Source organism: Felis catus, chromosome A2 (assembly GCF_018350175.1).
Source record: "Felis catus isolate Fca126 chromosome A2, F.catus_Fca126_mat1.0, whole genome shotgun sequence".
Taxonomy (NCBI): domain Eukaryota; kingdom Metazoa; phylum Chordata; class Mammalia; order Carnivora; family Felidae; genus Felis; species Felis catus.
This window is the reverse complement of record NC_058369.1, coordinates 131,309,697-131,334,203: the sequence shown is the minus strand read 5'-3', so window position 1 is coordinate 131,334,203 and position 24,507 is coordinate 131,309,697. Positions and strand designations below refer to the sequence as shown.

The window sequence follows — 24,507 nt, the reverse complement described above, 5'->3', positions numbered from 1 at the left end:
TAGACATCCTTGCTCTGTTCCTGATCTCAGCAGGAAAGCTTTCAATTTCACTATTAACTATGATGTTAGCTGTGGTTTTGTAATAAAACATTTCAAATGAGATATACTTATTTTCCCCATTTTTATATCATGATTAATTTCATGTTGTTTTGTTTTTATGTGGTGAGCAAAGGGTAATTTTAACTTAGAAAACACTTTAATCACTTCCTTTAGTCAGTCAAAGAATACCTACTATATAGCAAGCAATACATTAAGTATTGGAAAATGGAGATGCTTATTTTGATAAAATTTTTACTCAAAATTGATTCTATGACATATTATCTCTGGAAATAAAAAAATTTGTCAACAACTTTACTTTTGAGGAGGAAACTTTATTTTTACAGTCTACACTTCTTCACTTTTTGAATTTTGTATCCTACGTCTGTGTATTACTTACTCAAAAAGTTTGGTTTGTAAAATCCTATGTATCCCATAAATCCTCTAGAAAATAATTTGTAACATGTAATGGGTTTTTATATCTCTTTAAAAGTTGTACATTGTAGCAAGTTAACAAAGGCTAACAAACTTTTCTGTTTATTCATCTTAAATTTTTTAAAGAAATGAGCCTGTTGTGTACTTTGATTTGCCAACCAGCAGAATTCAGTATTGGTTACAGAGGATCTTATGACCCTTAAACTGTTCTTAATTAACCACGACAGCTCCAAGGGGAAGACTCTAGTGTGTAACATTCTCCTCTACTTGAAAATGAGCCTACTTGTACTTAGCATCAGTTCTTCCAAAGCTCCCCCATGGCTCTCCAGCAAGTCCTACTTCCCATGTTAATGTAGCATCTCAATCCCTGTGTCGATAGAAATTATGAGGCCATTTTTCATCGAATCTCCTTGCCCTGCAGCACTCACCTCCATCAATGAGAGCTGTAGCTGGGAGGAACTCAGCAAGGTACTGAGGAAATGAATCTTCTTTGAATACTAAATATATTCAGATTAAGCAATGAAAGAACACCTGATTAGCTACTGTTTCAGTTGCTTAAAATGAATTAAAATGTTGATCACACTCAGGTTCTAAGAGAAAAGAGAAGACGGGTAAAGTATCACACAAGACACTTGTTCTGAGGGTGGTATAAAGGGGTAGTCTAACACAGAGGGTTCAATGCCAAAGGCTTATTTGGTTTGTGATAAATCACAGAAAGGGGTTCAGATCTCACTGAAGTGTGTTGAGGATTGAAAGAAGTCAACATGGAGCAAAGAGACTATTTAAAGGATTGGATTAAGGCAGTAAGAGTGGGATAGAAAGGACATGCCAACTATGTTACACATCAAGAAGAAAGATCTAAAATACAATGACCAGGGGTGCCTGGGTGGCTGTCAGTTAAGTGTCTGACTCTTGATTTCAGCTCAGATCATGATCTCACAACTTGTGAGATCAAGCCCTGTGTCGACTGTGTACAATGACAGCACAGAGACTGTTTGCAAATTTCTCTGTCTCAAAATAAAAAATTAAACTTAAAAAAATAAAATTAAAATGGCCAGTTAAAATAAAGAGACCTGAGAACTGACTGGTAGTTAAAGTATAGAGATTAAAAGCAGGACTCAGGAACCAGTGAATGCTGGCTATTACTAATAATTTTGGCTTAGTAATACTCAGAAATATCAGATATTAGTATTATTAACAATATTGTATGGGACAATGAGACAGGGATGACTCCCAGGTTGCTGGATTGAATGCCTGGTAAACAGACATGCCTTTCACTGGGCTGAAAATACAGAAGGGAAACCAAGTGCAGGTGAGAGGAGGGAAAGATGAAAAGGATGCTGAGTTACAGGGGCCTGGGGGAGCAGCCAGCGAGAAAAATGCATGTGTGGCATATGTGACAACTGTGGTCAGGAGACGGGTTAGGATCCAGAAACATAAATTTATGAGCAGTCACAAATAAATGGTAGTTGACACCATCAGAGTAAATGAGAAGGAGAGGACAAGGAGAAACATGTAGAATGTAGAAAAGGGTAAGAAGGAAGACCAGAGAATTTAAAAAAAATTTTTTTTAACGTTTATTTATTTTTGAGACAGAGAGAGACAGAGCATGAATGGGGGAGGGTCAGAGAGAGGGAGACACAGAATCTGAAACAGGCTCCAGGCTCTGAGCTGTCAGCACAGAACCCGATGCGGGGCTTGAACTCACAGACCGCGAGATCATGACCTGAGCCGAAGTCGGCGGCTTAACCGACTGAGCCACCCAGGCGCCCTGGAAGACCAGAGAATTTAAAGGGAAACCAGGAGGGGACAGTGACATAGAATAAAAGAGGAGTCTTTGAGACAGAAGTGTCTGATCAGGAGTTCCTTCCTCATCAGATCAATCCAAGAGAAGTTTTGCCTAGAAAAGCATGGGTTTTGAGGTCTTCTTTAGGACCTCAGGCCCTAAGTATCCAAGAGCAACCTCTGGGTACACCTGAAACCACCCACCAGCCTTCCTGGAACTCTCTGTGGCAGCAATGGCCTTGGACAGAAAAGTCCTCCTGTGTTCTATTAGCTCAGGTCAGTCAGGGTTCATGGCTTCCATGAAGGAGAGAAGAATGATCCCACTGTTCAGCAGCTGGCCCAGGTCAGCTTCACGTCAATGGGAAAGGTTTTAGAAACCATGGAATCCTTCAAGGCTTACAAAACAACCTGCCTGTTAACAAATGAATTTGAGATTATAGCTATATGTTGAAGTATAAAGTTGACACTCTCAAACTCCTCTACATTATAGTAGTAGAGTAATGCCTTATTTGTATAAGTGAATTTTCTAGATAAAATTTACTGCTGTAGGAAGTAAACCTTTAATTATAGCCATTTGTTATGTATATCTCACTAAAATTTTCCTACTTTTCCAATACACAATATGCTGGACATAATATACTCTTGCTTGTAAACTCAAGATCGTTGTTATGATTATTATGTACAATGGTAAAAGATGGAAAGGATGAGAAGTAGCATTTATTATGTACTTATTTTGCACTGTTGTGCATTTATTGCACTATGCACCTGATGTAAAATACTTAACGTTCTCAATGATCCTATACATTAGGCAGTGTTATCTCCATTCTACAGATAAAGATACTCAGAATTAGAAGGTTAAGTTGTCCAAAATCAACTATATATTTTAGCCAGAATTTATATTTAGTTGTATCTGATTCTAAACCCTTCCTATTCCCCTTCCTATGCTTTCCCCTCCAACTTTTGTCAGTTGTTTCCTACAGCTATTTCTTGCTGGGGGCTCCCTCAAGGACTGTTTACCCCAATGACTAAACAGGCCAGGTTGTTGAGTTTTACAAGAGGATTTACCTTCTCTCTTGTTACAAATGACCACTTTCAGTATATCAGCTTCAGCAGTAATCCCTCCCTGATCCTGGTATCTTTTTTTTCCCTGAAACCTAGGCAACTTGCCAGAGAAATTCAAATTACTAATTTTATTAAATGAGTAACATAATTTAACACAATACTTAAGAATGGCTTCACATCTCTCCTGTGAATTCTGTTTTCATTCCTTCTTAGACACTTTTCTTTACTGTCAGATTTGTGTCTGTGTTCAAGAAAGGTAAAGTTAACCAAGTCTAACTAACCAGGCAAGTCTAAATATTAGATAAATTAATGGGGCACCTGGGTGGCTCAGTTGGTTGAGTATCTGACTCTTGGCTTTGGCTCAGTCATGATCTCACAGTTTGGTTCGTGAGTTCGAGCTCCACTTCCAGGTCCTCACTGACAGTGTGGGACCTGCTTGGGATTCTCTCTGTCTCCTTCCCTTTCTGCCCCTCCCCTGCTCATGTACTCTCTTTCTCTGAAAATTAATAAATAAATTTTTAAAACTTCAATGTTAGATTAATCACTTAGTGTGCCCAACAAGAATTCCCTGCAATCATTTGTCCATATGTGGGCCATAGTGATCGGTTTAGAAAAGGGCAGGTACCCAAGTCAAGCAGTCAGAGCCTTTCTTGGGCTCTCTCTGGCTAGAACTAGCAGGAAAGAGATGCCCCTGTCACTGGAGCTAATACAATATGGATTCAGGGCTTTCAACCACTCTCTGGAGACAGCTCACTGCTGTAGTAGAGAATAATTGTGCCTCACAAAGAGAGCAGAGACAGACAATGGAGAGAAAGGGGATCCAGACAGCCTTAGTTTCTGGATCCAGTTATTCCTAGCTCTGCAACTGCCATGATCTTATAGACTTACAAATTTCCTCCCCTTTATCTCAAGCTAGTTATCCATGTGTTTCTGTCACACATTACTAACAGACTCTTGACCAATACGTGCAGGCATTAGTCAACAATAGCAGTTCTTAACTTAGCAAAAGTTGCACATTAGAAGCATCAAGAGAGTTTTTAAAATCCTAATGCCCAGGATGAATCCAAAACCAATTATATCAGAATTTCTAGGGCAAGGAACCAAGCATTAGTATTTTTATAAAGCTCCCTAAGGGAGTACAGTGTGGATCTAGGATAAGAATCATTGTTCTGGAACAGCTTTTATTCTATGTAGTCTACCAAAAACCAACAACAAAGGGTGAAGCTTTGGAAACATTTTCATTGAAGTAAAATCCAAAAGAACAATTGTCATTATTCCCTGTTTTATTCAAGGTATACTGAAAGTCATAATTGATGCAAGAATACTTTTTTAAAAAGTTGTGTGAAGTTTAAAAATAGAACGTGGAGAGACAAAGTTGTCACCTTTTGGAGAAAACATGATTTCCACATAGAAATACAAGAGACCTTATAGACAAACTGTTAGAATCAGAAAGGTGGCTGGATACAAAATCAACACATGTATGAGGTGTCAATTCTCTTCAAATAAATATATATAATCAATGCAAATCCAATAGGACTTCTCACAGAACCTGACCAGCTCAACCTAATATTCACTTAGAAAAATAAAAGATCAAGAAAAGCCAAAATGAGTTTAGAAAGTAACAAGTGGAGGACTTGCCTACCAGATAGAAATTTTTTTTTCTCTTTTAAATTATATTTTACACACATGTGCCTGCACACACACTTATTTATACCATGTATATCTACTCACACTCCAGAGATGAAAGGGGTGTGCATTTACCAATACAGTAAATAACAAATTAAAAACAATAGAAAGGCTATAAATAGGTCAAAACATATCCAAAAACATGATAGGTGACAGAGGTAGAATTACAAATCAGTGAGGGGAAAAAAAGGACTAGTCAGTAAATGGTACTTTATATGGGGGAAAAATAGATCTCTGCTCCCACAATACACAAAAGATAAATTCTAAAAGGTTTAAAACACTCAATTTAACAGCAAAACTTTTGAATTTTAGAAAAACAAATAGAAAGTGTTTTCGTGGTCTTAGGATTGGAAAGAATTTCTTAAAAAGGATTTAAAGTACAAATTACAAAGAAACTCACCGGTAAATGCAGCACCATTTAAATTTATAACTTTTATACAACACAACACCCAAAAGGGAGATAAGTCACAAAATGAGAGAAAATATTTGTACTGTGGAAAATCAACAAAAGATTAATATCCAGGCTATCTAAAGAACCCCTACAAATCAAGAGGAAACCCAACAGAAAAACAGGCAAAGGATGCCTTATATTTCTGTTTGTAACCGGATTGCTGTGGCTAAGACTCCCAGTATTATGTTAAATAACAATGGTAAGAGTGGACATCACTCTTGTTTCTGGCCATAGAGGAAAAGCTCTATTTCCCCATTGAGAATGATATTAGCTGTGGTTTTTTTATATATGACCTTTAATATGTTGATATGGTATGTTCCCCTAAACCTACTTTGTTGAGGGGTTTTTATCATGAATGGATTACTATGGGCAGAAGACATTAATAGGCATTTTTCCAAAGAAAACATACAGATGACCAACAGACACATGAAAAGATCAGCATCACTGATCATTAGAGAAATACAAATGAAAACTACAATAAGATATCACTTCGCACCTGTCAGAATGGCTAAAAAGAACAATACAAGAAATAACAGGTGTTGGCAAGGATGTGAGGAAAGGGAAACCCTCCTGCACTGTTGGTGGGGATGAAAACCGGTACAGCCACTCTGAAAAACAGTATAGAGTTTCCTCAAAAACTTAAAAATGGAACTACCCTATGACCCAGCAATTGTACTTCCAGGTATTTATCCAAAGAATACAAAAATACTACTTCAAAGGGATACATGCACCCCAATGTTTATTATAGTGTTATCTATTGTAGGAAATAAGTTTGAGAATTCTGTGTGCTTGCACCAATGGGTTAACAAGGCTTAGGGCAGAAAGCCCCCACAGGGCAAAAGTGCCCAGGGTTAGCTAATGAAAAGGTTGCCTTGTTAGCCTTGAGGCAGTGTGCTCCAGCAATCTTAAACTTTGGAGATAACAGCTAGTTAGCTGTATCACCTACAGAGAAACACTGTCTATCTGGTTTCTGGTGCCAGTATATCACTGTGGTTTAATCTCAACTTCAAACATTACTCACCCCCCAAACATTTTGCTTCTTACACACACAAGTTAATAGTCACTACCTTATTGTTTCCTTCTACACTTTCCACCACGTATGTGAAACCTTGAGAGCTCAATATATACAGAGTCAAAACCCCTGTTGAAGGCTCTTTTCTCCTCCTGGACATTAGCCTTTCTCATTTTCATTTCTGAGTCCGCTCTCTTGCTGGACAAGAGAGAACTCCAGATTCAAAGTCTGCAACAATCTATAATAGCCAAATTATGGAAACAGCCCAGTACCCATCAACTGACAAATGGATAAAGAAGATGTGGCATATATATCCATATAAAGAAGATTCCATATATATAATGGAATATTACTCAGCCATAAAAAAATTTTGCCATTTGTAATGACATGGATGGAGCTAGAGAGTATTATGCTAAGCAAAATAAGTCAGTCAGAGAAAGACAAATACCATAAAATTTCACTCATGTGTGGAATTTAAGAAACAAAACAAATGAGCAGAGGGAAAGAGAGAGAGAGAGGCAAACCAAGAAACAGACTCTTAAGTATCCAGAACAAACTGATGGTTATCAGAAAGGTGGGGGTGGGGGTTAAATAGGTGATGGGGATTAAAGAGTGTACTTGCTGTGATGAACTCTGGGTGTTGTAGCTAAGTGTTGACACCTGAAACTAATATTGCACTGTATGTTAACTAACTTGAATTGAAATAAAAGCTTTTAAAAAAGTGAAAAACAGGCAAAGTTTAGTGGGAATGGGCAAGTCACAGATGAAACTCCATCAACAAATGTATGAAAAATATAAATTTAAAATGAGATATATATTACTCCCATCAAATTAACAAAAACTTTATAAAATGACAATCACAAATTTGGGGGAGAACATGAGAATAGGAAACTCTCATAAGCAAGTGGTAGCATAAATTGCCGAAACATTTTAAAACAATTTCCACTTGTCCTAAAACCCAATGATTCTATTAGGAATATATATGCTAGAGATACTATAGCACACATGGATCAAGAGATATGTGCAAGCATGTTCACTGCAGCATAATTTGTAATAGGGAAAAAAAAGAAGGGAGAGAGAAATGTAAACTTATAAATTATGGCATATTTATGCTGGAAACTATACAACAGTTAAATGAATGAATTAGAGCCACATACACCAATATAGATAAAACTCAAAAGCATACTATTCACCCTTAATAATAAAATATTTAACAAACTAAGAATAAAAGTAAAGTTTTTCAAACCATTTCAACCCATGAAAAACCCACAGCTAACATTATATCTAATCATGATTGATTGATGCTTTCCCTTTAAAATCAGGGACAATGGGGCGCCTGGGTGGCTCAGTCGGTTAAGCCGCCGACTTCGGTTCAGGTCATGATCTCGCGGTTCGTGAGTTCGAGCCCCGCGTCAGGCTCTGTGCTGATAGCTCGGAACCTGGAGCCTGTTTCCGATTCTGTGGCTCCCTCTCTCTGACCCTCCCCCATTCATGCTCTGTCTCTCTCTGTCTCAAAAATAAATAAACGTTTAAAAAAATTTTTTTAAATAAATAAATAAAATCAGGGACAAGAGGGCACCTGGGTGGCTCAGTCGGTTATGCGTCTGACTCATGATCTCAGCTCAGGTCTTGATCTCAGTGTCACGAGTTCAAGCCCCATGCTGGGCATAAAGCCTACTAAAATAAAATTAAGTAAAGGTAAAGGTAAAAGTAAAAGAAGTAAAAGAAAGAGTAAAAGTCAAGTAAAGTAAAATAAAATAATCAGGAAGATGACAAGATATCCATTCTTGCTATTTCTACTCAACATTATACTGTAGGTTCTGCCCAAGGAAATTATGCAGGAAGAGAAGGAATTGAAGGAAGAGAAGGAAGAGAAGGAATTGAAGGAAGAGAAGGAAGAGAAGGAAGAGAAGGGAGGAAGGGAGGAAGGGAGGAAGGGAGGAAGGGAGGAAGGGAGGAAGGGAGGAAGGGAGGAAGGGAGGAAGGGAGGAAGGACGGATAGACAGGCAGGCATCCAGATTGGAAATAAAGAAGTAAAACTATCTCTACTCATAAATGACATGATCTTGAATATAGGAAATCCTAAGGAATCTGCTAAAATCAAGTAGGACCAATAAACAAATTTAGTGGGGTTGCAGGATACAATATCAATATACAAAAATCAACTGTTTTTATATGCACTTACAATGAACAATCTAAAATTAACAAAACAATTTCATTTACAATAGCATCAAAAAGAATAAAATACCAAGTAATGAATTTAATAAAAGGAGTGTAAAATTTATAATCTGAAACTATAAAACATTCTTAAAATAAATTAAAGAAGATCTAAATGAACAGAAAACATCCCATGTTCATGGATTGGAAGATTCAACATTGTTAAGATGGCAATGGTCCCCAAACTGATATATAGATTCAATACTTACTAGAATCCCAACTGGCTTCTTTGCAGAAATTGAGATGCTGATTCTTAAATACATACGGAATTGCAAGGGACTCAGAGTAGCCAAAACAGTAATAAAAAGAAGAACAAAGTAGGATCACACTTCTCAACTTCAAAACTTACTACAAAGCAATGGTAATCAAGACAATGTGGTACTGACACAAGGATAGACACATAGATCAATGGCATAGAATTGAGAGTCCAAAATAAATCCATATGTCTATGGTCAAATGATTTTTGGCAAGGATGCCAAGACCATTCAATAGGAACAGAATGATCCTTTCAACAAATTGTGCTGAACCAAGTGGATAGCCAAGTGCATAAGAATGAAGTCAACCCCTCCTTCACACCAAATACAAAAACTAATTCTAAATGGATCAAAGACATAAATATGAGATCATAGATTCTTAGGAGAAAACAGAGAGGAATCTTCATGACCTTCAATTATGCAACAGATTTTGAGTGGGGGGAAGGAATAAACAAACTGGATTTCATCAAAATTAAAAATATGTTTTAAAGGATACCATGAAGAAAGTGAAAAGACAAACTATAGAATTAGAGAAAATATTCGTAGTTCATATATTTGATAAGGAACTTGTATCCAAAATATACATATAACTCTTAACAGCTTAATAATAAAAAGGCAAATAGCTCAACTTAAAAATAGGCAAAGTATCTGAACAGACATCTCTCCAAGGAAGACATAAAAATAGCCAATAAACACACACACACACACACACACACACAAAGATGCTCAACATCATTAGTCATCAGGAAAATGCATATCAAAACCTCAATGAGACACCCACTAGGATGGCTAACATAAAAGAGTTAGATAATAACAAGTGTTGGTGAGGATGTGAAGAAATCACAACTTTCATACAATACTGATGGAAATATAAAATGGTACAGGCACTTTGGAAACAGTCTGAGACTTCTTCAAATGTTTAAATGTGGAGTTATCATATGACCCAACATTCTATTCTTAAGTTCATACCCATGAGAAGTGAAAACATATGTCCACACAAAAATTTGTTCATGAGTGTTTATAGCAGCATTATTTTTAATAGTCAAATGGTGGAAACAACTCAAATGTCCATCAATGAATGAATGGATTAACAAACTGTAGTATATCCATATAATTCAATTATATATGGCCATAAAAAGGAATTAAATGCTGATACATGCTACAACATTGATGACCCTTGAAAGCATTACACTAAGTAAAAGAAATTAGACACAAAAGATCATATATTATGGTTCCATTCCTATAAAATATGAATAGGGAAATCTAAGAAACATAAAGTATATTGGTGGTTGCTTAGGATTGGGGGTGAGACTCTCATGGCTAGAGAGTTCGGTTTTACTTGTCATTTAAAATAAAAACAACCACATCACTGACTGTTATAAAATACTACTATCAGGGGAGCCTGGGTAGCTCAGTCAGTTAAGTGTCCAACTTCGGCTCAGGTTATGATCTCATAGTTCACAAGTTTGAGCCCTGCTTTGGGCTCTGTGCTAACAGCTCAGAGCCTGGAGACTGTTTCAGATTCTGTGTCTTCCTCTCTCTCTGCCCCTCCCCTGCTCGCTCATTCATTCATTCATTCATTCATTCATTCATTCTCTGTCTCTCAAAAATAAAAAATAAATTTAAATAAATAAGTCCTAAGGATGGAAAGTACAACATAGGGAATCTAGTGAAAAATATTGTAGGGACACCTGGGTGCTCAGTCAGTTATGTGTCAGACTCGATTTTGGCTCAGGTCATGATTTCACAGTTCATGGAATTGAGCCCTGTGTGGGGCATGCTTGGGATTCTCTCTCTGCCTCTCCCTGTGCCCTTCCCCTGTTCTCTCCCTCAATAAAAAGGAGAAAAAATATGTATTGTAATTACATTATATGGTGGCAGGTGGTAACTACATTTACTGTGTTAAGTGTGGCATAAAATACAGAAGTGTCAAATCACTATGACGTATATCTGAAACTAATATAACATTGTATGCCAACTATACTTTGTGACAAAAAAAGTTTAATGATAATAATTTAGGCAGGAAGATACATTTCAAGATAATCGGTTAGCTTTGGGAAAGATAAAAAAGAAGTGAGTAAAATTACAAAGGGGGCTTCAACCACGTCTGCAATACTGTATTAAATATTAAAGCCAAAGCAGAATAATTATGTAAAACCATAATGGTCTTCTTTAAAATTTTTAATCCTTTTTGTTAGCTTTAGCAAGAGCCAACTTACTAAAGCAGCAATTATTCTAATTGCTACGTTGATATTGCCAAAGTTTATCTTAAGAGAAACAGAAAGTCTATGAGATGCCTCTACTTTGTATCTTTTAAACAAAAATACGGACCTGGGTCTACAGTTAATGAGGATTTGCTGTACTTTACATCTTTTGATCTTCTTAATCTCTCTTTCAAACTCTTTGCAGTCTCTACCCTACTTTACTAAAGTCCTCTGACCAAAAATAGGTGTAATATAATCTAACAAATGTCTAACCAATGGAGTGATTTTCATATTATTTTTATCCAGTCCAGATTCTGACACTTTTCTCCCACAAGTAACCTGGACTATACAGGCTCAGGCTCAGTCTGACGATATTCTGCTAGGTTCTCTGGGTTAATGCCGAGCCACAGACAACAACTGTGGTACCAGCATGCATTCTGATCAAAAAGCTGTAAGATTGAGAATTTATTTTGCTAGATTTCTAGGTCCCGCAATATAGGAATTACAACTCTTCCAAGAGTATTTCAAGTGCCTCTTGCAAACAGAGTCAAAAATCCACTCCAGATCTCCTGTCACTATAGTCCAATAGTTTTAATGGAGTTCTTCAAAACTTTGTCTCTTCTCTCCCTCCCTCTCCCTGCCCCTGATATGTGTGCCATGGTTCTCAGACAGAAGCCACAAGGCCCTGGCAGAAGAGACCATCAGTAGATTATAGATAATGCCTGAAATGTCTTTGCAACAGATTTTCCCAGTTTCAAACTGATGAAAAAGGACAATTTTTTTTTAACTGCATTGGATTTCCAAACAAAACCCACAAATTTGCCAAGGGACAAATATTTAGAAGATAATATTTGCTTTTAATAGACAGGATTTAAAACTCTTTTTAGAGTGCCACTAAAGTGTTTTTGAAAGTGTTTCTTTCATGGCCAATTTATATTTTACACGAATGAGTCCTTGTCTCTTTCCAGTGACCAGAAATAAACCCCGGGCCAATCTGGAAACATAGAGAATGGAGTCACTGGGAGTGATTTATGTCACCATAAATATAATAGATATGAATTGTCTCCCAATTATCTAATACACATATTTCAAAATAAATCCCATTTGAGCCAACCCCTCCTCTGCTCTTAAGAAGACTGAAAACACATTAAATATTTGTGGATTATCAAGGTATCCAGGTCCGTCTAGTCAAACATTCCCTTTTTAGGGATGGAGAAAGGCCCTGGGAATTAGCTCTTTCCTGTTAAGAATTTAGCCACCAGTATCATACTCAGGCAGATTACTTTAGCTGATTTAAGCTAAAACTCCAGAGAGGACATGGGCCCCGAGGGAGCTGGATGAGATGGGTATAATTTTGTGGGAGGAGAAAGGGAAAGAAGGCTCCGGAACAAACCTTCTGTACAGGCAGTCCTGTGTGGACATGAAAGTAATCCTCATCCATCCCACACCTTTATCTCTCTATTTATGGGCAAAATGACAGTCTTACTGCCAAGGCCTTCCCCACTCCCTAATTAGCTGTCACATTCCTGTGGCTTCCACAGCAGCTCGTACAGATTTCCTTTGTAGCAACTAAGCAACAACGTATGCTGCAGAGACTCTGGCCCTTCTCCCTTTCCGAAAATAAAATAACTTTTAGATGTTAAGATCTCCACTGAAATAATCTTTGATTTAAAAATTAAAACCAATATATATACATGGTATAAATAATAGGCCCTGAACTTCTCATGAAAAGCAAGCATTTCAGGATGCCTAGCTTGCTCAGTCAGTTAAGCCTCCAACTCTTGAGTTTCAGCTCAGGTCATGATCTCATGGTTTATGGGTTCAAGACCCACATTGGGCTCTCCACTGATGGTGCAGAGCCTGCTTGGGATTGCCTCTCTCTCTCTCTCTCTCTCTCTCTCTCTCTCTCTCTCAATAAATAAACTTGAAAGAACGAAAGAAAGAAGAAAAGCAAGCATCTCTCATCCAACCCCTTCTGATTTCCAGTCCTGTTCCACAGAGACCACCACTTGAAACCAATTCTGGTTTGAGTTATTCGGCTTATTACCTCAGTATCTTTAAAGAATGTTCACATACTGCTGTTTCTTGATCAACTGTAGGCCATGTGAATCTGTGGACTTCCTGCAGCAAGAAGGAAGGATTCAGCTCATACCAGTACCCACCTTCCCTCCTCTTGTGTCCCCATCTTGTACATTTAGGTCACTACCTGTACTGCTTCTATCGCTTATCTTTGTAATTTGAAAGAATTAAATTGCCATCTCTTAACTCCGTAGTTTGTAACATGAAAATATTAACACCTCTACCCTAATGTCCACCTCGTTTTCCCCTCCCCATCTATTGACACTACCTTTTTGCTTTTCTGCTGTTGAAGCTGATACCATTTATCTTTTGTTCTGTATCTGTTGTGTGCTCTATATTTTTAAAATGTGGTTGTTTCGAGTCAAGTGGTTGCAAAAGCAGGGTATCAGAGCAGGGTCATTTTGCAATTGTGGTTTTGATTTAGAGGCAAATTTTGACGTCGTCATTTGGACACAACTTTATCAAAAGGTAAGCATTCTCTATTTTTTTAAACAAAAATTAGAAATGTATACAATAGGCTTCCCTAAGCCTCATACCACCCCTGAACCTAAAAGGGTGGGAAGATCTATATGACTGCGGATTGCTTGATTTTAAGACCAATGCTTAGAGAGATGCCTATTGGGCCACCTCAAAATGTCATCAACCTTTTGTCTTCCCCTACAGTCATTTTGTCGCAGCCTATATCTAGAGGGGAATACTGGAAGATTCAATTATCTCCTGAATTTGGGGCAGGGTAGGCAGCCAATCTAAATAAAAATAATAACAAAAACTCACAAGAGAATATGTCTAGCAATGTTAATAGCCCTATGGGGAAATGTAGTAAAACTGAAAAGAAAAATGCTTTATAAAAACGAAACCTTGCCTGAAAAAGCCAGGGCTAAATCCCCTTGATAAAACATAAACTGTAAAAAAAAAAAAAAAAAAAAAAAAAAAAAAAAAAAAAATCCTATAATCTCTAGTTCATCTCTGGTCTCCTTAGAAAGCTACAGAAGAGTTTTTGCCCTCTTTTTCGCACATACTAGCCTACCATCAATTTAAGTGACTTCCTAAAACTCAGTAAAAGTGCCAGAGTCGCCACCATAACCCAGTCCCATGAAGCTTGAAAATTAGTATAAGATAAAAATCAGTCTTGGATCCTGCACCACACGTTTTCATTCTGAAAAACATCACTGTGCCATATTTTAATGAACACACAATTCTGTAACACAGTTTCCACAGTGTGTATCATGGTGAAGCTTCAGTGTACTCGACAATTTGTTAATTCAACTGGCCTCCTCTAACGTTCATTACTGTTTTAGATAAAAATGTAGTTTCTCCTCAGAAATGAAAGAGAGTGGACACCCCCTTGTCAAGAGATCCATCTACATATGAGTTGCCAGGATACTTTTGAGAAAGAATAGAAGAGGAAAAGGATATAAAACAAAGAGTACAGTAGTTGTTTAAACAAACAAACAAAACAAAACCTGTTTCAGCTGGGCTTGAACATTTGAGGCAGTAAATTTGCATAAGACCTCTCGAACAGAACCTGCTGCTGCCTCAGCTTAATCTTAAAAACAAAGATTCCCGCCTAAATCTCAGGTGCCTTAAGATCACCTTGGCCAGCCAAGTCAGCTACATCATTTGGGTTTTAGATCTTGCATCAAACAAGAATTGCTTAACAGGCAATTCCATGACAGTCTCAACAGGACAGTCAACATAGAACTCAAGTGGGAGATGATACAGCAAACTCCAATTAGACTAAATATTCAACAACAAGAAAAAGGGAGCTTCTAGATCAGAAAAGCAGAAATGAAAATAAAGAGGAAACTGCTTTGAAGAAATGAAAGTCCGAGTGAGTGCTTGCAATGACACTGAGCTGCCATGAGGAGGCTGAGATCGAGACATGAGTGAGGATGTCATTCCCTTTTGCTGGGCTGTGCAAGGGAAGTTGACCACTTCCAGCAGCTGCTGAGAAACAGATGGAGAGGCTGCAGAAGATCCTTGTGGGTGGTCAGGAACTTTCAAGGAAAACAGTTCCCTCTGGATATCAGTGATGGTTGGCCTCTAGGTCAGGTCAGGTACCTAAAGTACTAAGACCAATTGATGTGGGAATTAAGGTGAAAATAATCCTCTTAGTGACCCCAATAAGCTGTATTATTCAAGAAAAAAATAAGGGCAAGCAGAAAGCTCTGGCATATTAACCAACATGTGTAAACCTTTTACAACCATATGAGTCCCCAAGGGACCCAGAAATGCATCCTTATTCTATCCTGATGCCACAGCTCAGGATTTTCTTTCCTTCTCAAAGGGTTGCTATGGGAATCCACCTTTCTTCTACTCTGAGTGAGATTAGATACTCAGGCTTAATTGAATAAACTTATTCTCTGCTATGTAGTCTTGCTTCTATTCTCTGTATTCAAAAAATTACCAAAAGCTTTTTTTTTTAATTTTTTTACGTTTATTTATTTTTGAGACAGAGAGAGAAAGAGAGAAAGCAGGGGAAGGGCAGAAGGAGAGGGAGAGAGAGAATCCCAAGCAGGCTCTGCATTGTCAGAGCAGAGACCAATACCGGGCTCGAACCCATGAACCGTGAGATCATCACCTGTACTGAAATGAAGAATCGGACGCTTAACCAACTGAGCCACCCAGGCGCCCCTACCAAATGCTCTTACGTGCAAATTAACCCAACAAAGTCCGAGTGAAAACTGGAGGTTACAATGGAAGGAAAATATATAGGGATGCCTTTTATTCCCTCTTATAAAAAACTGAAAAGATGTTCACCCACACAGCTTCTTGCTACCTAACCACTTGAAGTTCCCATTCAGATCCCTCAAACTTCCAGAAGGAATGGGAAGAAACAATTTTTGGAAACAATCTGTCAAATATCCACTATATAGGTCTTTTGCAAATTTTAGTACTTCCATGTGTGATTATGGAATGAACATGGTGCAATGAAGTTGTGCAACATGGGGGCCCTGAATACCTCATACTCCAGCATTCATTTAATCATTCATTTAGCAAATACTTTTATTGAGCACCTACTATATGCCAGGCTCTGTTCTAGAAACTAAGAATATAGTAACACAAATGGCAAAGTTGCTATATTAATGTATTTTACATTCCCATGGGACACAGAGACTATAAAAAATGTATATAATTTCAAATAGTAGTAAGTGCTGTAAGGAAAAACTAAAGTTAAGGGAAATTGCAGGTCAGTCCAGAAGACAAGCAGGTAAGACATCTCTAGTAATAACTAAGCAAAACCCAGAATGATATGAAGGAGCAAGCCAAAAGAAACATGAATTTTATTAGAAGTTTGATGGAGGATCACCTGGCTGGCTCAGACAGTAGAGCATGAATCTTGATCTTGGAATCCTGATTCAAGGCCCATATTGACATGCAGAATACTTAAAAAAAAAATGATGAGGAGGAGGAGGATGTTTGATGGAAAGTCACTGCAGAGCTTTGAGTGAGTGAAATGGCTCACAGGTTTTTTTTTTAATGTTTATTTTTGAGAGAGAGAGAGAGAGAGAGAGAGAGAGAGAGAGAGAGAGGAAGAGGGGCAAAAGGAGAAAGAATCAACCAGGCTCTGCACTGTCACCAGAGAGCCCCATGTGGAGCTTGAACTCATGAGTCATGACCTGAACAATAATCAAGAATCAGACACTCAACAGACTGAGCCATCCAGGCACCTGACTCACAGTATTTTTTAAAGGTCACTCTGGCTGCTACAGGAATAGAGTTTAGAGGGTCAAGTGAGTTTGCAGGGAAAGGAGTGAAAATGACAATGACTCAGGAAAATGGGACAGAGTGAAGGAGATATATGGTCAGAATCAGGATATATTTTGAAAATCAAGTGTAGGGCCGATGGATTGAATGAAGAAAAAAGAGGGAACAAAGATGTCTATTAAGCGTGTGACCTCAGCAATTAGATGGAAGGAAGTACCATATACTGTACTGGGGAATACGAGAAAGGAGCAAGTATTTGTGGGAGAAAGAAAATAGTCAGCAGTTTTGCCTAAGACATTTTAAGTTTGAGATGCCCATTAGACTTCTAAATAAAGATGTCAAAAGGCAGATGATACCCAAATCTGTAGCTTAAAGTAGAGGTTGGAACTGACTGGAGATACAAATTTAGAGATCATCAATCATGTGTAACATGTCAACATTAGAATGAAATTTCCTACTCTATCTACTTGACCCATAAAGCTTTGTATTCTATTTACTTTCCTACTAAGAAAAAGTACCCAAGGCAAGTTTAAAGGCTTTCTGCAAAGAGTGAAGTTTACCAATGTCTGAAGATCTTCCAAAAGCCATCTTTTAAGGGACCATCCAGGGCTTTTCCAACTGACCCTGCTTTTTGAAAAGTGGAAACTGCCTATGCCCCTGATCTACTCATAATTTTAGAAACGCCTTTGGCAGAGGTGTCCTCAGCTCACCCGCTTACCTGACCATTCTTAGAGCTATGGCTCAGACGAGCTTGCACTGGTGCTGTGATTTACCTAGCTCCATTTGACCTCCTTTCCACTTTCTATTTAGTATCCACACAGAGAATAGATTTATTACAAGCATTCAGAGATCTTGCAAAGAAATCAAGAGCAAAAATTCAGCAAAGACTCAAAGAATCAGGAACGGGAAAATCATCAGGACTTTCCATCCTTCTGCTTTTGTGTTTCTTTGTGTTTACTTTGTTTTTCCTTCTCAGGGAAGGAAACTTTCTCATGATTTACTTTGTCCTTCCTTCCTTCTTTTCTGGTCCATATGGAGGGATATGGCCACCCCACAGATAAACCCAAGTCACTTGTGTAATTGACTACAGCACTGACTTTGAATCTTTTCACCACTCACCACCCACACCTCAGGCCTTATATTCAACTCATGTGCCCTGTGACTGAAGTTCCACCAAGGGGCAGAGTGCATTTATCTACACTGTAATGTTAGGTTCAACCACTGGCTTATTAGGTCAACAGAAAGAGAGGTAAAAGCATGCCAGTTTCAAGCCTAGATTCTAAAGGCCTGCTGTATTTCCACTTGCACCCCTATGCTGAGCCATTGCTATACATCTTAATCTGTTCAGGCTACTATAACAAAACACTATAAACTGAGTCACTTATAAACAATGCAAATTTATTTCTCACAGTTCTGGAGCCAAGGAAGTCCAAGAGCAAGACACCAGCAGATTCGGTATCTGGTGAGGACTCACTTCCTGGTGTGTAGGCCAGGTCTTTTTGCTGTGTCCTCGCACGATGGAAGGTGCAAGAGATCTGTCTGGGATGTCTTTAGTAGGAACACTAATCCCATTCACGAAGTCTCTACCCTCATGACCTACTCACCTTTCACAGCCCCTACCACCTAATACCATCTCCTAGAGGGTTCGAATATGAACACAGTGGGGAACACAAACAGTCACATCAGAGCACCAGGAGCACATGCCCAGCCTAAGCCACTGGTTCTGAGATGAGGAGTAAAGGTGCACATAGCAGAGCTGCTCATTAGGCCCAGATTAAATCAGTCAAACATAAGCATAAACAAACATTGATGGTCATATGACTATGGGATTTGTGACAGTTTTCCAGCATTACTTTTTCCAAAGTTAACTGATACATGGTGCAGTTTATAGTCATTCACAAAGACTTATCTGTGTCTGAATCCCAACTGTACTTTCTGAGGAAAGAGACTACAATAGACTCAGTTTGGGTTAAGTGTCCATCCCTCTGGCTAGAGGACATAGTTAAGGCTATTAGGATAAATCTGGCTTCTGAGTGTCACCCCTATGGATCAGGAGATAGTTCTCAGATAAAAGTTGGGGGTAGGAGGGTTATTATGTACAGAGCAGGCACCCAAAAGGAGTCTATTCTATTTTCTGTACAAAGTGCTCCCTACAGCGAGAACTGCCTGAAGGTAAACGTTTCCTATGACAAAAATCGTCTCCTGCAAGAAAGTTTCACAAGAAACTTAACTTTGAAGAAAAAAAAAGAAAATAGCACTGTTCCTTGAAAGGGAAAGATAGAGAGCAAATAGAGATGTTTAAATGCTCTTAATCACAGGATTGAGGTAGAATTTGATCAATGATTGGCAAGGAAATCAAGCTTGAAATGTAAGGGATAGCAAATATTTTCAGCACTGAAATTCACTTCTGGGAATCTCATGGCCACTGGCCATTAGACGTGGAGCTGAGTGTGGCAATGGATAAAGAGTTGTCTCTTAATGAAGAAAAGGAACCAGCGTATAAAGGTCAAGTTGAGACATAATCACATCCATTTCAAATTTAGTGAGTACAGAGGTGATGGTGGTCCTTTACTTGAATGGTGAATTTTAAAGCAAAATTATTACACTATAAAAAAATGGATTATTCAAATTAGCTTCATGGTAACAAGAAAATTAATTCGTAAGGCTCTAAGTTGTTTTTTGCCTTAAAGGATTCTGTTTCCTTTAATCACTTTTTGAGGAGATAAAAAGAGAACTTTTAGATTTTGAATATTCAAATAGAAATGTTTGTAATCGGGGCACCTGGGTGACTTGGTTGAGTGTCCAACTCTTGGTTTCAGCTCAGGTCATGATCCCAGGGTCATGGGATCCAGCCCCACATCAGGCTCTGTGCTAAGTGTGGAGTCTGCTTGAGATTTTCTCTCTCCCCCCCTCTGCCCCTCTCATGCTCTCTCTCCAAAATAAATAATTTAAAAATGTTTATAATATGCACATAGCTTCATTTGCATCTAATATTTAAATAACTGTTATTTTCCTTTATATGCCACTTCTAGTGAAGAAATGGCTGATTATTTTACCTACTTACATAAATATAAGCAAACAGCCATATATATACATATATTTTAAATGCTATGATTAAACTCACTATGTGCTGATATTTAAATTGTACAAATAACACCAGATAATAAGTCATAGGCAAACGGATGAATAGATCTTTGAATACATGATGTAACTCTGAAAGCAATGCAAGATACTTGCCAAGAACCAATGCTTTATGAATGATTCTCTATTGGGAGCAATAAATAACAATCACTAATGATAATGAGGGCATTTGGGAGGTACATGGTATCCCACCAAATATTTGTCAGGCAAGCAATAAAAATTTGCATGAAGAATCTAATTTAAAGAAAGAGTTGCAAGAAAATTGAGAAGAAATAAAAAGCTGTTCCAAATACTTTATAAGATATCATATTGGGACCAGAGTCACCTAGCAGAAGCAGCTGTTCAGAGAGGTTAGGTTTTAATGAAAGCCTGGGACACCTGGTTTTTAGCTTCCTTTTTTTTTCCCCCTCAGCAAAAATCCCAGAGGCAAAGCAATTCAAATGGCTGCTACCTACTCTGAAGGTGGATTAGTTCCTCACCCCTTGACCTACTGAATCTGATATCCCAAACTAGACTAAGAATCTCTATTTTTAATAGGCTCCCCCAGTGATTCTGTTGTGAACCAGGTTTGGAAACCAGTGTTCTGGAGGGGAAAATTAAAGCTATTGTTGACACATTCAGTCCTCTGTCTATAGCAGACCTCAGAATCCTCAGGAAACAGGAATTGCCTTTTTTAACAGTTCCCACTCTTTTCCCCTCCCTCCTAAGGTTTAAGACTCTGCCTAGAAACTCTCTTTCATCAGACACATAGGAGAAGATGTTTCTATTTTTCCACTGCTTTTTTTTAATTGTTGAAAAAGTGTCAAGTGAAAAAGTGGATCCATCCAAAGACAGGAGTGATTTGGGATTAAACTGGTACAGGGCCTGGACAAGTGAGTCTTTAAATTATTCATTCGGGACAATGCTATGACCACAGACATGGTTTCCCTCTTAAATGTTTTTGTAAAACCATGCTGGTGCTGTTTGGAGTTTGGAAAAAATATACACACCACACTAAATTCCTAACTCCTTCATTCTCTGTTTATTCACCTTTTAAATTATATAGCCCTAACTGCACCATGTTGCCTACCTAGGATTATGCTAATGACAAACTGCTAATAAGTGAAAAACTAAAAAGACCCACCATCTTCCTACAGGGCTTTCTGACGAGCAATCAAGTCCGAGCTCACTTAAAGCCCCACTCCAGCTGCACGACTCCCAGCAGCCTCTGCAGCCCCCAAGGTGCCCTGCCAGCTCCAAGAAGGCTGGCCCTGGTGGAGAGCACATAACTGAGGGGTGGACAAAGGCAAGCAGAGAAGTCCTGCTCTTTTGTAAGGCTCTCCTCTGAATCTCCGGTTACAATTTGGATCTTTCTCTTAATGTGGGCCAAGTCATTAAAGTCTGAAAAACCTATACTTGGGGGCCTAATGATTTTTAGATTTCCAGCATGGTTCCAAGGATAAAATCTGTATCTCTGCAGTGCCTGCGTGGCTCAGTCAGTCAGTTGAGCATCCAACTCTTGACTTCAGCTCAGGTCATGATCTCATGGTTCTGGAGATTGAGCCCCATGTCAGGCTCTTTGCTGACAGAGTGGAGCCTGTTTGGGATTCTCTGTCGCCCTCTTTCTCTGTTCCTCCTCCTCTCACTCTCTCTCTCTCAAAAATAAACATTAAAAAAAATGTCTATCTTTAGGGGCACCTGGGTGGCTCAGTCAGCTGACTGTCACACTCTTGATTTCTGCTCTGTAATTCCAGGGTCATGAGATTGTTGGGCGCACACTGAGCATGGAGCCTGCTTAAGATTCTCTCTCTCCCTCTGCCCCTCTCCCTTGCTTGCATGCACTCTCTCTTAAAGAAATTCTCTTTCTCTGACACTTATACAGTTTTTAAAGGTAACTAAGAACAAATCAAGACAAATTCAGGACACTGCAAAAGGAAGAGGACAAAAAGAGAAGCCTACAGAATATCCACTCCTGGATTTTATGGTGTGATGCAAATAAAATTGAGAGAGGTAGATCTATCATTTACATAACACACACACACACACACACACACACACACACACACACACACACACAATTTATGTCAATGTGGGGGGCAGGATATATAGTAAGCAGGAGGTTGGGTGTATCCCAGGAAGAAAACAAGAAACGCCACTGGGAGCAGACCACCCACAGTTCTGTTTGTATGAGGAACAAGAAGCCACTTTCTAAAAGTCTTCCTCAAGGAGAGGGGAGTAAAATTATACAAACTTGATCCAAGAACAATAGGTCAGTTTAGGAAGGGAAAGGAGATTTAGGGACACTTGTTTGCCTGAGTTCCAGCAGATGAGCCTGAAATAAAAGAAATGAAAAATAAAAGATTTCACCAAATTTTCAGTTAGGAATAGAACATAAAAAAAAAAGGCGTTCTGGAAAAAGTTAAAAAGGTCCTCTGACAGCCTGTATAACAGAATATACAGGAGCTCAGGATCCCTTCATATCCCACTTCAGAGGAATGTGGAGCTCATTAGAGCAGGGAGATCTAGCAGCCCAGGCATGAAGTTGGACCCACCTCTTTCTGGAATAGAAGAGAGGTAGGAGAGAATGACGGGCACCTGAGTTCCTCACTGGGTGACAGGTGACATTGCCACACCAGGGGAAGGAAGAGTCGGCAAGGTGACAGAGAGGGCTAGCTCCCAAGCACATGCAAAGCATCTCAGGGTCTTCCTGAACTAACTGTGAAGGTCTGAGAATCTTATGAGTTTCCACAATTATAGATGGGAGCAGAGCTAGACAAATACCTTTTTTCTCATATGTTTTGGCCCCATTGTAACCTGCAGGAGGGCACAGCCTGGGAAATAGGAATCATCCCATTTTAAAAGAATGAGATGACATCATCAAAGGTAACTCATATCTTGAACTAGCATGTAGCATTACCAGTGAGTTAAAGGAGACATATCTATGAGTATGTATGGGCATATACACATATGTACACATATGCATTATGACTGAGCTCATGTGTACTTAAGTGTATATACTCTTCTACATACCTTCTTGGGCAGACATGACAGATCTTGCATATGGATTTGATGACAATCCAGGAGGTAAATCACGATGCCCTTTACCAAGAAAGGGATACCAGGAGAGGAGTCAGATTGGGTCAGTGTGGAGCTATAACAAGAGTTCAGTTCAGGACATGTTCTGAGATAGAAATGCTAGGGGATACACGATGTATTCAGAAGAGAGGTTGGGTAGAGATATCAAACTGGGTGTCACTGGCACTTAAAGTCATGGCCCTACACCTGTTGGGAGGAGCACTGGGTGTTGTATGGAAACCAATGTGACAATCAATTATATTTAATATTAAAATAAAATAAAATAAAATAAAATAAAATAAAATAAAATAAAATAAAATAAAATAAAATAAAAATAAAAGTCATGGCCCTAGATGAACTCTCCCATGTGGAGAGGACAGGAGAGAAAAAAAAAAAAAAAAGCATCTGAGAATGGAGCCCAGGGGAACTCCAATTTTGTAGCTAGATAGATGCAGTGGAAGATTGAGAAACTAAGCTCTATGTTTAATTCAATAGAATTTCACAGTACTGTGTTTCTCCAACTTTAGTCCTTGGGATACACTGTGGAGAAGGGGTTTTCTGATCAAGTCATTGTGGGATAATGCCACATACAGAGCTCCCCCGGGGGACCTCAGAGTACCAGACTTACATCTGCAGATGAAAGATTCGAAGATGTCCTACAATGAACAGCTTGGTTTTATTTAACAGTATTTCTGAAGTCAGGGATTCTCAAATACAGTCCTCAGACGAGCGGCAAGACCATCACCTGAGAACTTGTTGGAAATGTAAGTTCTCATCCCCACTCACCTGTAAACGATCAGAAGCTCTGGCGGTGGGACCCTGCAACCTTCGTTATTAGAGGCCTGCCAAGGGGACTCTGATGTGTGGTTTGAAGACCAGTCCTACTAAATACTCACCCTTTTCTATTTTTGGCAAATAATAGTGTTTTCCAAAGTGATTTTCATGGAAAATATTGTTATTGCAAACTCTAGTTTTTACATTCTTAGGTTAACAAACCTTACAGTGAGGAATTACTATTGAGGATTAAATCCACTATCTCACCATTTACTTGTTTGTGGCTAAATCAACATGCCAACAAGTATTTCAGTATTTCAAAAGGCTTTATTTGGCAAGAAGCAATGTGTGGTTATCTACTGATCTAAGATACATCTAAAAATATTTTTTTACACACAAAAAAGTGATCTTTTTTGCCTCCCTCAACAGGTGACATTATCTAGCCCTGCATTATCCAGTAACTTAGCCATTAGACACATGTGGCTATTTACATTTAAATCGATTAACAATAAATAAATCAAAAATGCAGTGCCTGACACATTAGCCACATTTTAAGCACTATCCACACGTAGCCAGGGGCAGTGCAGATAAAAAAATGTGTTGAGGGGC

At 38.6% G+C, this 24,507-nt stretch overlaps 1 long non-coding RNA gene across 1 annotated transcript in view; it reads right to left on the bottom strand.

Moving 5' to 3' along the window:
• Nucleotides 1-13,187: 13,187 nt before the first annotated feature.
• LOC123383967 overlaps nt 13,188-24,507 on the bottom strand; it is a 37,104-nt gene continuing 25,784 nt past the window's right edge. The window contains exon 3 of the long non-coding RNA XR_006594431.1: nt 13,188-13,263. This is a non-coding gene — a long non-coding RNA (uncharacterized LOC123383967). The remainder of the gene's footprint in view (nt 13,264-24,507) is intronic.